General features: G+C 42.3%; 1 non-coding gene across 1 annotated transcript; it reads left to right on the top strand.

Annotated features, from left to right (window-relative positions):
* Positions 1-16,644: 16,644 nt before the first annotated feature.
* LOC141618233 (small nucleolar RNA R71) lies at positions 16,645-16,751 on the top strand. The gene has a single exon (XR_012531336.1). It is a non-coding gene; the product is annotated as a small nucleolar RNA R71 (small nucleolar RNA).
* Positions 16,752-16,779: the final 28 nt, after the last annotated feature.

The following is a 16,779-nucleotide window of genomic DNA, read 5'->3' as shown; positions in this document are numbered from 1 at the left end:
TGTTTGTTAATTCTTCGTCGTAGTAGCATATTAATCTCATATGTATAATTCATCATTAACATGTTTAATTCGCCATAAATCCGATTTAAATCCCTTATAACCAATATTTGCGGGTTTTCGTCATCAAACTCAAATTTGGGCTTTAGAGGTTCAATTTGTTCATATTGAGTTTCTGGAATTCGTCATTGATATATTTGCATCTGTTATTTATCGTCACAATCATATATTCGTCATTAACTCATCATGTTTAGTCTAATTAATTTGTTTAGCTAGTTTAGTTCATTAATCGATCGTTTGTTCATGTAAATAATCCATCTTAATTCCGTCTCATCCATGTTTTATTGTTTTATGACCCCATCATTCACATGTAAATAACCTATTAATCACTTTCATCCGAGTAAATAATTTAATCCATCATTAAATTTACCAACGAGTATTAACAATTCGCGATTCCGGCTTCACAGCCAGAATTCAGGTCAGGAACAGACGTAGCAACTGCTGCGCCTATTCCAAAGGACGCAGCTCTGTTGCGCCTGTTCCGGGTTGAATTCTTTCCCTGAACTCCCGTTTTTTTGCCTTGACCTAGTTTAATTAGCTTACGTATTAATTAACTATTAATCGTATTATCACCTTCTGATTTATTCGTTAATTCTTTCCTTTATTCGTTTTCTCAAATTGTCCGTTTTAAAGGTATTTTCGACATAAATCGCCTAATCCATTGTAATTATTGTAATTTTCATTATTGTAATTTATAATTATTGTATTTCTTTTATTGCTTGAATGTTTTCACATGTAATTGAACTTAAATCCTACTTCGACATTAATTGTATGCTAATTATGTGTTAACCGACTTAGCCTAATTCTCACATGTTAGGATTAAAACTTGGATGTTATGGATGACGTAATTAGCATACAATTAATGACGTACTCTTTGTGTCTAGACATAGAATGCTAAGGGTAACGATTCTGAGTGTTGTTGGGTTTACCTCCCAGCGGAGTCGCCAAACTGTGGACAGCGGGGGTGCCCACGGGGGCGCTTGGGAGAGAAGAGGAACAAGCGTTTGCATTTTTGTATGGAGTCGCCACCAATTTTTATGGGAAATTGGTACCGTTCGAATACCTCGTGTCATGTCTAGACACAAAGTAAAGACATGAACACTAAGAAATCGTTACCCTTAGCATTCTATGTCTAGAATGACTCTCGTGGATGCCAATGAACACGGGTGTTCACAGATATCTGGAGTAAGGGGTGAGGGTACGTATTAGGAAGCTCTTTTGATCGAACACCTAATCCCGCCCGCCTCGATAGCGGCCTCTACTAATGATTAGGGAAGTTATTCGTAATCGATATACCGTCGGTTATATGCATGCAATGCAACATCCAAGTTTTAATCCTAACATGTGAGAATTAGGCTAAGTCGGTTAACACGTAATTAGCATACAATTAATGTCGAAGTAGGATTTAAGTTCAATTACATGTGAAAACATTCAAGCAATAAAAGAAATACAATAATTATAAATTACAATAATGAAAATTACAATAATTACAATGGATTAGGCGATTTATGTCGAAAATACCTTTAAAACGGACAATTTGAGAAAACGAATAAAGGAAAGAATTAACGAACAAATCAGAAGATGATAATACGATTAATAGTTAATTAATACGTAAGCTAATTAAACTAGGTCAAGGCAAAAAAACGGGAGTTCAGGGAAAGAATTCAACCCGGAACAGGCGCAACAGAGCTGCGTCCTTTGGAATAGGCGCAGCAGTTGCTACGTCTGTTCCTGACCTGAATTCTGGCTGTGAAGCCGGAATCGCGAATTGTTAATACTCGTTGGTAAATTTAATGATGGATTAAATTATTTACTCGGATGAAAGTGATTAATAGGTTATTTACATGTGAATGATGGGGTCATAAAACAATAAAACATGGATGAGACGGAATTAAGACGGATTATTTACATGAACAAACGATCGATTAATGAACTAAACTAGCTAAACAAATTAATTAGACTAACATGATGAGTTAATGACGAACATATGATTGTGACGATAAATAACAGATGCAAATATATCAATGACGAATTCCAGAAACTCAATATGAACAAATTGAACCTCTAAAGCCCGAATTTGAGTTTGATGACAAAAAACCCGCAAATATTGGTTATAAGGGATTTAAGTCGGATTTATGGCGAATTAAACATGTTAATGATGAATTATACATATGATATTAATATGCTACTACGACGAAGAATTAACAAACAGACGAAACAAAAACAAGAATTTGACGAATTGCAGAGAACGAAGGAAGAAGAAAGGAAGCAGGAACTGCGGCAGCCTCACGAAGAGGCGCAGCAGGAACTACGCTCCTTCGAAGAGGCGCAGCAGTTGCTGCGTCCTTTCTCGACGGTCAGTCTTCTGGAAATTCGTAAAAGAGGTTTTAAAGCACGGTTTTAGAAATCGGTTTTAATGAGGTATTTTCTACATAAACCTTACAATTGTGATACAATAATTAAAATACAATAAATAAAAGAGAGATTATACACCCCCAGACTTACATGTTGACGAAACGAGAAGGACTAAGATATCGATTAGTGATGCTCGACGCGAATACAATGAAAGTGCCCTCGTAAGAGGAAAAACGATTAGATTAATTAAGTTGATTGATTGTGGAGTTGGTCAAATTGGTCGGTCATGCAAACGAGGCTGGTACTCAGAAGGATCCGAGCTTACGTGGTCGAATGTTCAAGCACGTAGACGCCAAAAAGTAAGAACAAAGGTCTAGAATGCAAAGGGAGAAGAGAAGGGCGGACACTCGCGTGAGAAATATGAGGAGCGAAGGCTCCTATTTATACTAATCACGTGAAGGAATTAGGGTTTCGGAGACTCTTTGGAAGTGAATCTCGGAAAGATATGAAAAAGATACGAGAAATACGCGAGAAAAGGGCACGGGAAGAGGCGCAGCAGCCCATCGCGTCTCTTGGAAGAGGCGCAGCACCTACTGCGTCTGTTCCCAAGTGGTTTCCTCCTGCGAAAGCAAGATTTCCGTCTTTAAATTATGGAATAAAGAGATAATTCGGTTTTCCTTAATATTTAACGTGAATATTACGGGAAATTGTTTACCAAAGAATAAAGATTGTGGAATATTTATAAAAAATATGGAATAGAAATATCCGGAACATTCCAGAACATTCTGACTCGGGATTTAACGGTTATCAGAAAATGGAGACGGTTTTAGGCCCGGACTCCAAATGTACTCTAATTACTGTCAAAACGACCGTATCGGGACGTAGATGACAACTAAGAGGTAGATATTAATGTTTGAGCAATCACTTGACGATAATCTTACGAATTGTCACAAATCGTTCCGCGTAGCAAACATGCGGCCCAATCATCACCGGGTGTTTGACGAGGGGTGCAGAAATGAGGTATCTACAGAGCCCCCACTTTGACTGAGGCTTGGACAAGTCGAAAGTCAAAGTATAGCCATCAGGTCAATCGAAGATTACAACCTGACGACTATGGCGACACGAGGCAGTTCAAGGGGTCTGAACCAAGGACCTGTCGTCGGGAACATTTTAGAGTCTGTCGACTATCGGGGAGGGTCGTTTAAAGTCCATTAGACTACGTAAGGAGGCTCGCCAGCCATAAGAAGAGACCATACCTGAGACTTCTTTCTCAAGATGCTTCCGGAGGTGCGTATGAGCTAAGGTTAAGTATAGGAGCTAAGGTTAAGACCTAAAGGATATATAAGGATTGTGCTAGGGTGTGGGGCCCTAAAGGAAAGCATCGACGGGAAGGAGGCCAAATATAAGTTCAACTTAAGGGTAACTAAAGCTTGGGTATAGGAACTCTATCGGTTTGGGAACTTCTTGAGAACGACACCTTTGTCGAACTCCGCGGGGAAACAAGAAGTATTGTGAGTAGCAGGACACAGGCGGGAACTGCTGAGAGAAAACTGCTTGGGTAGTCTTCGAGAAATATTGGCGAATAGCAGGACACAGGCGGGAACTGCTGGGAGAAAACTGCTTGGGTAGTCTTCGAGAAACATTATAAATAGCAGGACACAGTCGGGAACTGCTGAGGAGAAATCTGCTTAGGTAGATGTTAATCTTCATGTCTTGAGAGGGACAGTACATCCGCTTACTCTCGCTAGAGACATGATTGGGAATTAATCTCCATGTCATGAGAGGGAAAGTATATCCGCTTACTCTCGCTTATAATAAAGGCGTATCGAATTCTGTGAAGGAATAAATGCTCGTTGCGGCAAGCAAAAGGTCTTGGAAGAAATAAATAATATGCAACAGTCTGCTGCTGGCTTGGAAAGTATGGGCCGGAACGAAAGATAAAATAGCCAAACGGACCAAAAGGATAAAATTGCATCGGGGAAGAGGCGCACCAAAGATGGGCCCACAAATAACGAACTCATAACGAATTTTTGAAAATCCGTATGGAGGGAACACAAGGAAGAGGCGCAGCAAGAGCTGCGTCTCTTGGAAGAGGCGCAGCGCCTGCTGCGTCTATTCCCCAAAGTGTTTCTTCTGCGTAAAAACGCGATAATTAGAGGTTTATGTTCATTATTATTTCGAAACACAAATTACGCAATTTCTCTCTCAAATCTTCACCATTTCTGCTAAAGTTTGATCCAAAAGCTTGCATTAATCATGACTAATCGAGGTATGTGTCTCATTCTTGCATTAATCTTCTGTATTTGTCGAATTTTGAGCCGAAAAAATTAGGGTTTATGACCCAATTAATCGAAAATTTGGGGCTTTTCCCCCAAATGCATTTGCCTTGTGAAATTGACATTGGAAATGGATAATTGGTAATATTAGGAACATAACCATGTATTTGTCTCGAATTTTCGTTGAGTTTTGAGCCTTTGAGTGAAATTTGAGACGGTTTCACAGCTAAACCGTAAATCGCTTCGAAAATAGCCTTAGGATTGCCCATTTGCGATGAAACTTGATATTTGCGATCCTTGAATGACGGGTAAACTTCCTACCATCTCGGAATTTTGGTTTGTGACGGCTTTTTCAGGACACTTTTCTAGGGCATAATCGCTGTTATAACGAAATGCTGCCGAAATTTCGACTCGAACCCGGAACTAGGCTTCAAATTAGGCTTGACTTGACCCAAGTTACCACATGAGTGATCGGGTTGGTGAGGACATGGCCAAGGATGGCGAGAAAAGAGCGATTTCAGGGCTTCTGAAGGCTCGAAAATCCCTTAACCAAGGCTTGTCGTCACGTGACGCGGCCTAAATTTGCTTTAATGTTGCAGGTGATGAGGCTTCTACTTCTGGGAGAGCTCCCATGGAGATAGACGCTGCTACTGTCGAGGAGGCTTTAGAGCAGGCCTTTACCGCCGCGGTGATGGCTGGCCGGGGACGAGGCCCATGAGGAGGAGGAGGCTGTCGAGGAGGAGGAGGCCCGAGACGGGCCAACGTTGGGCGAGGAGGTCGTCAGCCGAGAGGAGCTCTGCGTGGCTGAGACTTGGGAGAGCGAGGCACTGTTGTGGGTCGCGAGAGGGTCACCCGTCCCTACGGAGACGGTGAAGAGCTTGGTAAATAGGAATTCACTACTCATTACTCATCCTCTTTCATTTATTCGTTCAAATCTCTTTCGATTTTCATTCAAAATTAAAGATAGCTTTTGTTTCAAATCACAATAGGAGGCCGGGAACATCAGGTCGTTCTCGGGTTACACGACGGCGATGGAGCACTACGAGCTACCGTCGGCGGAGGAGCGGGCCATGATCGAGCGCGGAGCGTTCGGTCCTTTGTGCGCAGTGTCCGGAGGGATATCGCGAAGAGGAAGCTGCGGGCTAACCTTAGCCTGGTCCGCGCTTTCTTGGACCGATTCTCGGATACGACTTCCACGTTCCACATGCCTTTCGGTGAGGTGGGAGTCACTTTGGAGGATTACGACATGATTTTCGGTCCCGTGTGGGACCGAGGAGGTGGCGTGGCCGAGACTCGCCATGAGGGTGGACTCGGCCGAGGCGAGGAGATTGATCGGCTGGAACTTGTCGCCGAAGGTCACATTCTGATCGGGTTTGGTACCAGTTCCTACGTTCGAGACTACTTTGCGGGAAAGATCCCGGTGACGATTGACGGGAGGGAGACGGCTCCTCCTCCCCGTACTGCCTAAGCGAGAGGGCCCGTTTGTGGCTCGGTGGTTTCGTCTTCGATTTACCTCGGAGACAAGGGCGAGAGGTCGTCGACGAAGCTTCTTCCCTTCCTTTCGACCCGAGTTCCCTAGGGCGTTGAGACCGGGTCATGCTGGTTTTGCGGTCCTCATCCGCTTTATGAGGGCCATGGTTCGTCGGGAGTTGATGGAGAAGGGGACTTCTCCTGGTCTTTGTCGGGCCCGGACTCGCCGGAGGTATGAACCTTCCTTTAGACCGAAATCAATTCCTTTCCTTATCAAATTACGAAAGATCGTCCTTAACTATATTGCTTTGCAGGCGTGGGTGTACTCCTACTTCCCGGGCCTCGCGCCCAAGAGGACGGAGCCGCTGGAGAAGGCCTATCCCGTGGTGAGGGATTGGGTGATGTGTCGGACGAAGAGCAAGCGTTCTTCTCACGGTGTCTACCGGCGGGATGTGAACGCTCTTCAGCTGGACAGCGTAAGTTTCTTACTTATATTCATTTGCTTCTTATATTGTCTTTTAATTGATCATAGGAATGATCCTTGTTTATCTTGTCACAGTGGGTGCCCAGACCTTGCGCGGAGTACGATGAAGCGCCTCCTTTCGTGGCTGAGGTCCTTCGACCCAGGAGCTCGAGCCGACTGCTGTTGAGGACGTCGATGGGTCCTGTGTTGTACTTGGGCGAGCGCTTGGCTCGTCAGTGCTCTCGGGACGTGTTGACGGTTCCCGTCGATCTTCCCAGGACAATGTTCAGGGAGCCTTCTGAGGCTGAGAGGGAGGCGGACTTGGCTGGTGCCAGTGGTGACGCCCTCCTTCTTCCTGGCAAGGACTACTCGGCGTTCCTCTACGGGAGATTGGCGTACTGGCTGGTAGTGGTGAGCATCTTTACTCTCTCTCTTGACTTGATTTCCTTTTGAGAACTATGATGAAAGATCACCGATTAATGAGAAATACTTGACTTTGCAGGAGGTCGAGGCGGCGGGCATCGAGCCCCCATAGTACCCCGAGAGCCTCGAGTACACTGACGCGGCTGGGAGTACGACGATCTCCGAGCTGCGTGACTTTGACGTGGCTGTGACGGATCTTTGGCCTAGACGATCGGCGCAAAGATCATCGATTCGGAGGGTGAGCCTCTAACTTGTATAACTTCTGTGTAAGAACACATTTGATTGAGTTTGTTCGATTGTTGAGAATTTCTTTTTGAAAATACAGGTTGCGCCGTCTCGGTTTGTGGCGTTGTGGAGTGTGGCCAACCGGCTGCGAGCTACTGCCGTCGAGGCACTTGTCGGCGGTCGAGGTCGTCAGGTATGAACCTTATGCCTATTCCATTTTTGATTTTTTAATTTCCGACTTTGCTTGAAACGATTGACATGAACCAATTTTGTTGTTGTTTACAGGGTGACCGCGAGCTGGAGCGAGAGTTGACCCAGTCTCGAGAGGAGACAGCTCGCTTGTTGAGGGAGCTCGAGGTTCGGGACGCCGAGATTGCCGTTCTTGCGGCAAGAGTTGCAGAGTTGGAGGGCGACCAGCAGTAGTTTTGTGTAGCTTTTGTAGATTTGCACATTTGGACATCGATTTTGGACATTTTTGGACTTTGTTTGGGGCGAGAGCCCCCAGTTTGTTGTACATTTCCCTTGTTTGGTGTATATGAGATGGCTTGAGAGCCCTTTTCTTTGGGTTGCGTTGCTTGTATCCGCAGTTAGCTCGAACAGTTTGGTAGATGACGGTTTACGCCGTCATGCTGCCGAAATTTACATAGAAATCACGCAAAACATACATGTATATATACATATGGCCTTAATTAGCGCAAAATGAGAGACTCAAAAGATGCAAAAATGCAAAAAAAATGCAAAAAATTGCAGGAAATGACCGGACGGTAGGGAGGGTTACCCCTAAAAAAAGAAAAAAATAGAAATCTATAAGTTAGAAATGTAGAAATGAAATTAGGAAATTGAAATTAATATATAAATGTTGAAATTCGGTAAATTGAAAATTATTTTCTAAAATAAATGAATTAAATAAGAAATATAAAACTAAAATGAATTAAAACGAAAATTATTCCCTAAAACGATGAATTAAAATGAAAATTATTTCCTAAAATGATGAATTAAAATGAAAATTATTGCCTAAAATGAAAATGTACAAGTGTGATAAAATGGCGAAAATGTCGATGTCGCCTCGAAATGCGTGCCCGCGAAATTAGGAAACCTGAAACATGGTAATCTTCACGTATTTACCAAAATAAAAACCCGTAGGAATAGGAAATTATTCGTCACGGAATTAGGAAAGATCCAACGCGGAAAATCACAGAAGTGAAGCTGAGGAAGAGGCGCAGCATGAGCTGCGTCCCTTTGAAGAGGCGCAGCAGGTGCTGCGCCTGTTCCCAAGGTGTTCTGCTCTGACGGATTTTTAGAAACAGAAATTAGTATAAATAGAAACGTCAATGGAGCTTTTATTCACACAAATCTTCCGTCTCTTCTTCGTCTAATTTCACATAAAATTCTCAAAATAATTTTCTCATTATGAATACTTTGGAGGTTCGCTTGAAGGAATGGACCAACGAATTTTCGAGCATGGAGAAACATGATATGGGCTCTTATAATTTTGGGTCTTTGTTGAGTCTAAAACTCATCAAGGTTGTTAAACCGTTCTTGGATGCTTGTCTTGACTATTGGGACCCGAATTACCATGTTTTTGCGTTCCCTGGAGGTGATATTTGCCCATTTCCTGAAGAAATTGCTGCTATTGGCGGGTGGGATCCCGAACACTTGCCTGTCATTCCTTCTACTTCGCAAGGGTACAAGAGCAAATTTAGAGACTTGCTTGGGTTGACTAGACTTGAGGTGGACCGTCTAGTTACCTCGAAAGGCGTGAGGATGTTGGACTTCATAGATCGATTCATCAACAGGGCCGACCCCACCGTTTCTCATGTTGCTAGGCGGAGGGCATTTGGTTTTTGCTTGTTGCATCTGCATATCTTCCAAGGGCATGTTGATGAAGACTTGAGAGGTGATCCCCGTCTTCTGGGCCTTGTTGAGCAAATGGAGCTGCGCAGGAGCCCAGCTTGCTTATGCTTAGGAGAGATTCTTTTGGGCTTGGATAATAGGAAATCCAACTGTGATCTACCGTATTTGGGAAGTCCCGTCATTTTGCAGGTAAAAGACATGTTTGTGTTTTTTTGTTTCATTTTTTTTTTTTCGTTTTTTTTTTTTTTTTTTTTTTTGATGTCTAATACCCGCTTTTGGTAGGTTTGGCTTATGGAACGGCTCCGATTGATCGAGCCCCCAGTTCATGTTCTTTCTTATCATGCCCGCTCGATTGCGATGAGGACGAGGTTGTATATGGTGGACTTCACTCGGGTCTGTGATTACTGGAAGAACAAGCTGAAGAGCGACGATGGTCCCTTAATTAGGTGGGTCGTACCGTGGTGGCACCTCAAATCCGTCACTGGAGTGTCTTCTTTGGATCCCACTAGGTCCGTGCGCATTCCTGGATTGGAGTTTATGGTGTGTATCTTTCCGGAAAGGCTGATGAGACAAGTTGGGCTGAAACAGACGATCCCGAAGCTTGATACCATCCCGCAGACTGCTATGGCGCTTACTACAGAGAGCCGAAGAGAATGGGCCATTAAATGGGCTCAAAGAAACATGTGGTTCTTGAATTTCTCCGCCAATGCCTTATGGGTGTCGGATTCTTATCTGCGATGGAGAAAGGCTACTACTCCGGAAGAGCGCGAGAGATTGAGGAAGCGCGAGCCCGTTGACTACAAGGTGCGCGAGGTAGAGAAAGAGAAAGAGAAGCATCTGACAGAGGGAGAAGAAGAAGCCGGGTTTCAAGTTGTTCATCCTTCGAAGAAACCAAAGACTACTCCTGTCGCGGAAATGGTGATTGGCAAGAATGGAAAAGCTAGGCCTCGAGAAAGACCGTTGGTGATTAGGTCTGAAGTGGCGCAAGAGCGTCCGGCTCGAGGTCGTGACAAGAAATATGACAAGAATGACAAGGGCAAGGGGAAGATGGAGGAATAGCCCGAGTCTTTATTTATTATTTGATTATTATTATTATTGTTGTTGTAATAAAAAGGTGGGTTTTTAGAATCCTAGCCTATTCTATTTTTATTATGTAGCGTACTATTATTATTAGAAAATGGATGAAATAAAAAAAAGGTTAAATGGTTATGAAACCGTTGTGATTTTCTATTTATTATTCTTGTCGAATTCCAAATGCAATGCAAATGTCCTTCTATTTACATTTTAGATATAACGGGTTGAATCCTGTGAAGGATTGCCTACGTATTCACTTAAAAAATGAAATCAAACCCTTGCGCGTAGTTCGAGTAAATGTAAAAGAATAATTGTTCTAAGCAAGAGCTTGTAATGAACTTAGAAAATAAGCATGAGCTTTTTGCTTACTCTGAAGGTGCAAATTTAGTTTATTTGATGATACGAGGATGACAAATTTGTCAAAATGCAAGAGCACAGTGACATTAGCTTATTTCAGCTTGGCCAGGGGCCGTTAATTTAGTGTCACAAGAGCGACACGTGGGGTTACGCGAGGCGCGTTTTTGTTCCTATTCTAGGCATAGTACCGTTTTAGTTGGTCAAGGTTTGTTGGGTTTGAAAACTCATTCCCGTCTAAGTCAGTGATTCTAACCGCACCCCCTGGGAGTATGGATTTGACTAGAAATGGTCTGGCCCAATTAGGTTTAAATTTTCCCCGTGGGTCAACAGGTAGAAGAGCTCTAACCGATTTGAGCACTAAGTCTCCTTCCTTGATGTTTCTTGGCCTAACCCTTTTGTTGAAAGCTCGTTTGATACGTGCTTGATATGTTTGGACATTATGCTAGGCGCGTAGCCTACGTTCATCCAGGAGGATGAGTTCTTCATATCTATCCCTCATCCAATCGGCTTCCGGGATTTGACTTTCGAGTAAAATACGCAAAGATGGTATCTCTAGCTCGACTGGTTGCACAGCTTCCATGCCGTAGGTCAAATAGAAAGGAGTAGCCCCAGTGGGCGTCCTAACAGATGTACGATACCCCCACAAAGCAAAGGGTATCTTGCTTGGCCAATCTCTATAGTTGTCAATCATTTTCTTGAGAATCGTGACAACATTCTTGTTTGCCGCCTCTACCGCGCCGTTAGTCTGTGGTCTATAGGGCGAAGAGTGGTGATGCCTAATCTTGTATTTGGCTAGCAATTGCTCGGCCTCAGCTTGGAAATGTGATCCATTATCACTAATGATCTCATGTGGGCAACCATATCGACAGATGATGTTGTTTTGTATAAACAAGAATTTGACGTATTGTCCAGATGTCCACAGAAGCAATAAAACGCGTGACGGAAGAAGTCCACGATGGAGAATGCGGTCCTCACATGAGATCACAAATCCATAACTTAAACATGGATTTGTATAACCCGTGAAAGAAGTCCACGATGGAAGTTATACTTAAACATGAGATTCACTTCTTCCATCATAACTTAAACATGGAGCGCTTCAGCTGTCTCCTCTCGAGACTGGGTCAACTCTCGCTCCAGCTCGCGGTCACCCTGTAAACAACAATAAAATGGCTCATGTCAATCGTTTCAAGCAAAGTTGGAAAATTAAAAATCAAAAATGAAACAGGCACAAGGTAAGTCACTCACTTGATCGAGTGGCATGTACTCGATCTAGTGACCCCTGTTTTGGGTCATATGCTTATCTTTTGACTTCGTTGCATATTATGTTTGATTCAAATGTGTTATTTTACTTCGTTATGCATTGTTTTATGTATATAATGGTCCTGATGCGTAAGTTACCCAATCTTATGATGTAAAGAGTGGCACTTTTGGCGAGTGTGAGTTCGGTGGGGAGGGCATGAGTGATATGCGGTTATGATAGGCAGTGGAAGAGAAAAGAAGGATTGGTAAGGTTTATTAAGGCATGGAGCATGTTTTGTGAGATGAGATGAGTGATATCATTGTGTGTTGAGTAATGTAAAAGTAAGTGAATATGGGCAAGGGATGATGTGAGTCTAAGGAACGTGAGAATGAAAAGATTGAAAGGAAGGATGTGGATAGTGGCAACTTGAGATGTGTAAAGAATTATGGAGGGAGATGGTTAGAAATCGTGTGGGTTAAGAATATATGTAGTGAAAGGCCGTTTTAGAGGGATTAAGAAGAGTGGTATATAGCGAACTCAATGGAGACATGTCGCGATGTGGATTTGCAGATAGTGAGTGAGTTTGGGAATTTGTAATATCAAGAGGTGAAACTAATGTGTAATTTCCTTGGGCAAGTAACGTGATGAAATGAGTTTTGGGATTCTAGAAAAAAAAAAGGTGATTGAAGATCAGTGTGAGTGATAGCATGAGATGGTCTTGATTGATTGGTGATAAGTGTGAGTGATAGCATGATAAGAGAAGATCCGTAGTAAGAAAGAGTGAGATGATACTGATATGAAATAATGGGATTTGAGTTTTTGAGCAATGAGAAGGTAACCGGAGCACTAAAGAGTTAGGTAGAAGGAATAAGGAGTTGAATCATTAATTGGTATTGTTGAGTGTAAAGAGATAAGAAGGATAAAAGTAAGCTGAGAAAGATGTCGATCGGAGTTATCTGATATGGAAGTCAGGAATCGCCCAGATGTATGATAATATCATGAGGATGTTAGTAAATGGTTATATAGGAATTTCAGGACAATATGATTAGTCATGAGTTTCGGGGAATTAAGGAAAGTAAGAAGCCGAGTAAAGAATTTACACGATATGAGATCTTAGTGGTGAGTTGGGTGACGATGCAATTAAGGATGGAATTGGGAATAGTGTTGAGGTAATTTTTGTTGATGGATTTGATGTTCGTTATTTGGGATGTTAACCAAAGATAGAAAGAAACCGTGAAGTTTAGAGATGAATGTAAAAGGGTTTGTTATACGAGCAGTGGGGGTATTGTGGTATTGTCACTAGTGGTTAAGGGTGATGATAGATAAGAAGGATAACAATTCTAAAGAGGTTGATTTTGTAGAGGCCGGATTGATATGTACATTTGGGAGGAAGTATAAAATATGGTTATATGAGGCGGGTGCTAGTAGTTGAATATTAATGGTATGGTAATACTTGGCAGGAGGTGATGGTATGCGAATGGGAGAATATGTTATGAGGGGCATACGAGTTAAGCTCGGGCGAGAGGTAACCTTTATCAAGTGGTAACTTACGTGATCAGGATTGACTAGTTGGATGTGATTACGGGTCTATAATGTGTATAAATGTTTGTGTGAGGTTCTGACCTCACAAGAAGTAGTATGGTGTGATAATTATAAAGTTGTTATCTGAATTTTCTATATGTTGAGTACGGTAACCTAATTGAATAAAAAAAAGGGTAATAATTTGATTGATCTGGCATGGCTAGTTATAATTGTATGTGTATTTATAATACATGTGTATTCCGTGAAATGGTAAGGATGATGTTCATGAGATTCTTGTCTGTTTATTCCGCATAATATGTTGTGTTGTGATTTAGTAAAGCAGTTTTGAGTAAGTTTTCTTGTCCGGAAAGTTATACTGAATCAATGTTTGTGGGAATTGTATGTGGTTGTGATGTCTATCGATGTGGTTGTTGTGCCTCGGGTGGTGATCCGGGCACGGTACTTCGTGTTGTGATGCGGGTATTTTCGTGCTACGGTGCGGCTGTTGGTTGCGGTGTTGCGATGCCGTCACCGGTTGTGGTGGAGTAGGCGGGATGATTACGATACGAGTTTTCGAAAGTACATACCAGTTATACATAGGTTGTTGTTTATTTACTGTTGTTCCTTGTGAGTTTCGGTTAGACATATAGACTGTTGTTTTGTTTGTTGATGTTTCTTGCTAGTTTCAGCTTGGGAGTGAGGGTAGAATATGGTATGAAAGAGAGTTGTATATGTTTTCGTTGTTGTCATAGTATAGTGATATTCGTTGATGGGACACGATTGTTGAGAAGTTATTTACAAAGACTGATTGATCTTGTTGTAGATGAGGCATTGGTGCACATAGTCATGACAAGTGATTCGTAGAACATGTGTGGTAATGATCTGAAAGCTGCAGGTGGTTCATAATCTTATGTTGAGACAGTGAGTGTAGGGTGTTGGGAATTAGTGTCATGTTAAGTTATGTATGAGTTTTGCGGTAATGAAAGAAAAGAACTTGAGGATCTAGTGTGAGTGCATGTAATAATTGTGGATCGTGAGTTATGAGTATGGAGATAGGTGCAGATATAGATGATTATGTCGTTTTGGCAGTAATAGGGAACAATTGAAGTTTTGGTTAAGCTAAAGATTTTGAGGTATAGGTTAGGTGGTGTGACGAGTGAATTGAAGTATGAGAGTTGTTTAAGTAAGAGAGCCTTAGATATATGCATGGCGAGTGTTTAGATTATAGGTGGTTATCTTTGACATGCGGTGGTGATGGGGATAATGAGAAGAAATAGCTAGGATTTAGTATTAGTGAGTTACGAGGACGTAACATTTATCTTAAGAGGAGTAGGATGCGATAAAAGAGATTTTGATGGTTGTGCATATGGTAGTATAATTGGATGTAGAGTGTTGGTGTAGCACAAAGGATGGATATTTGCTTTGATTGATTTTATTAAAGGTCATGACCGTGCTTGTAGTAGTTCAATGTTTAGGAATGGGAGAATATTTCAATAGTGTTGACAGTTGGATGATGATGTTATGAGTGTGAGTAAACTTCGAGGACGAAGTTCCTTTTAAGGGTGGTAGAATGTAACATTCCATTTGATGTTTATGGGTGTCTTGGTTTTGGATTTGCTGGTGGATAATATGTTAGTGAAACGGAGCTAGCAGCGTTTGTGGATGGTAGTTGCTAGTGTATGGAGTTAGTGTCGAGAGAGGCTATAATGTGGTGGATACGATATCGTGAATCATGTTGTGGAGGTAGACGTAGTTGGTGGAGTTGGTGTTGAGAGTTCATGTTTTATAGGTTGGGTTTTCGTTTGAGTTCTTAGCTATGTTGTTGTGTCTTGGTCGAGTTTGTGTGTTTATTTGAGTATGGGTTGAACTTCGGGGACGAAGTTCTTTTTAAGGAGGGAAGACTGTAATACTACAGTTTTATGAGTCTCTGGGTACTCTATCGAGCGGGGCTTACTCTGTCGAGTAAGCATGTTTTGATTTACGAAACAGTGTTCTGCCTGTAGGGTACTCGATCGAGTAGCCTTGGTACTCGATCGAGTATGTTAGTTACTCGATCGAGTAAGTCGGTTAACGGGTTATATCTCGACGGGTTTTGTTAATAATGTGAATTAGTATTTATATTACGCCGTCATCTTTCATAAACACTTTTTATAAACCTAATACACTCAAAAGAGATTGCAAACTACGTTGTTCTTCCTATTCGCATTATTGGCAAATCCCGGAGCTAGAGAGGTCGGATTTCATCGTTCTTTGTATCATTGTGATCCTTGCGTCAAGGGTAAGTCCTACGTACCATTTTTATAGCATTTGGTTAAGGTTGTTTAAACCCTAATTTTGGGATTGGGGGTTTTCTATGTTTATGTTGATGTGGTAGTGATTGTATGATTATGTGCATAGGAGGAGGGTTCGTAGAGGAAAGGTTTTGAGACAGCTACTAGATCGTCTGCTGTTTGTGTTGCATTCCAGGTAGGGTTTCCCTACTCAGTATTAGTTACATGATTGTGTGGTGATTGTTATTGTTATTGAGTAATTATAAATCGGAATTGGTTGTTGGTAATTGTTGGTGTTGTGACGGTTGTTGTTTATTGTCGTTGACTGTTGTTGTATCTGTCTGTGTTCTTCGGGGTGCGTCCCTGGCTGAGTGGAGTCACTTGCGGGAGTGGCTTCACGCCCTTGATTCGCCTTCTGTGGAACCCGCCACAGGAGGGATGTGCACATTAATGAACATGGGTTTATCGCTCGATGGAGATGAGCGGGGCTTAGGTGGGAACGGCTGCGGTCCCCCACTGGCGGCGAGGAGTATCTATTGCGATGGGTACTCTGGTAGGGCTACACACTTTAGTGTGTAGTCAGTTATGAGGCGATTGGAGATGGAGACTGAGTTTGTGTATGAGCTGTTTGTATGATTGTTTCAGTGTGACTTTGATTGTGTAATTAGTACTGACCCCGTTTAAATGTTTTAAAAATTGTGGTGATCCATTCGGGGAATGTGAGCAGTTATTGAGCAGGTATGATATGACGCGTATGGGATAGCTGGGATGAGCCATCACGTGGCATTTAGAAGTCTTCCGCTGTGTCGGACGATGTTTTATAGCTTTGATAGTTTTATCAGTAGACCGTCTGAGAACCTTGTATTTCAGTTTAACAGTTTTGGTTTTGATCATGTAATCACTATAAACTATATCGTTATTTAAATTATGTTTCTTCATTGTCATTTGATTATCATTGCCTCGGGTAACCGAGATGGTGACGTTCTCATACCTTAAGTGGTCCTGGTAAGGCACTTGGAGTATGGGGGTGTCACAGTTATAGCTAGGAACCAAGCATCCAACCCATGATGTGGGCATTGCCTTTGCAACTCCTTGTACCTCTCCCAAGCTTCATATAAGCTCTCAAGAGCTTGTTGACGGAATCCCGTGATTTGGCTCCTCAAAGTTTAAGTTTTCTCCGGTGGAAAAAACTTT

Source organism: Silene latifolia, chromosome 1 (assembly GCF_048544455.1).
Source record: "Silene latifolia isolate original U9 population chromosome 1, ASM4854445v1, whole genome shotgun sequence".
Taxonomy (NCBI): Eukaryota; Viridiplantae; Streptophyta; class Magnoliopsida; order Caryophyllales; family Caryophyllaceae; genus Silene; species Silene latifolia.
This window is presented reverse-complemented; position numbering and strand designations above follow the sequence as displayed.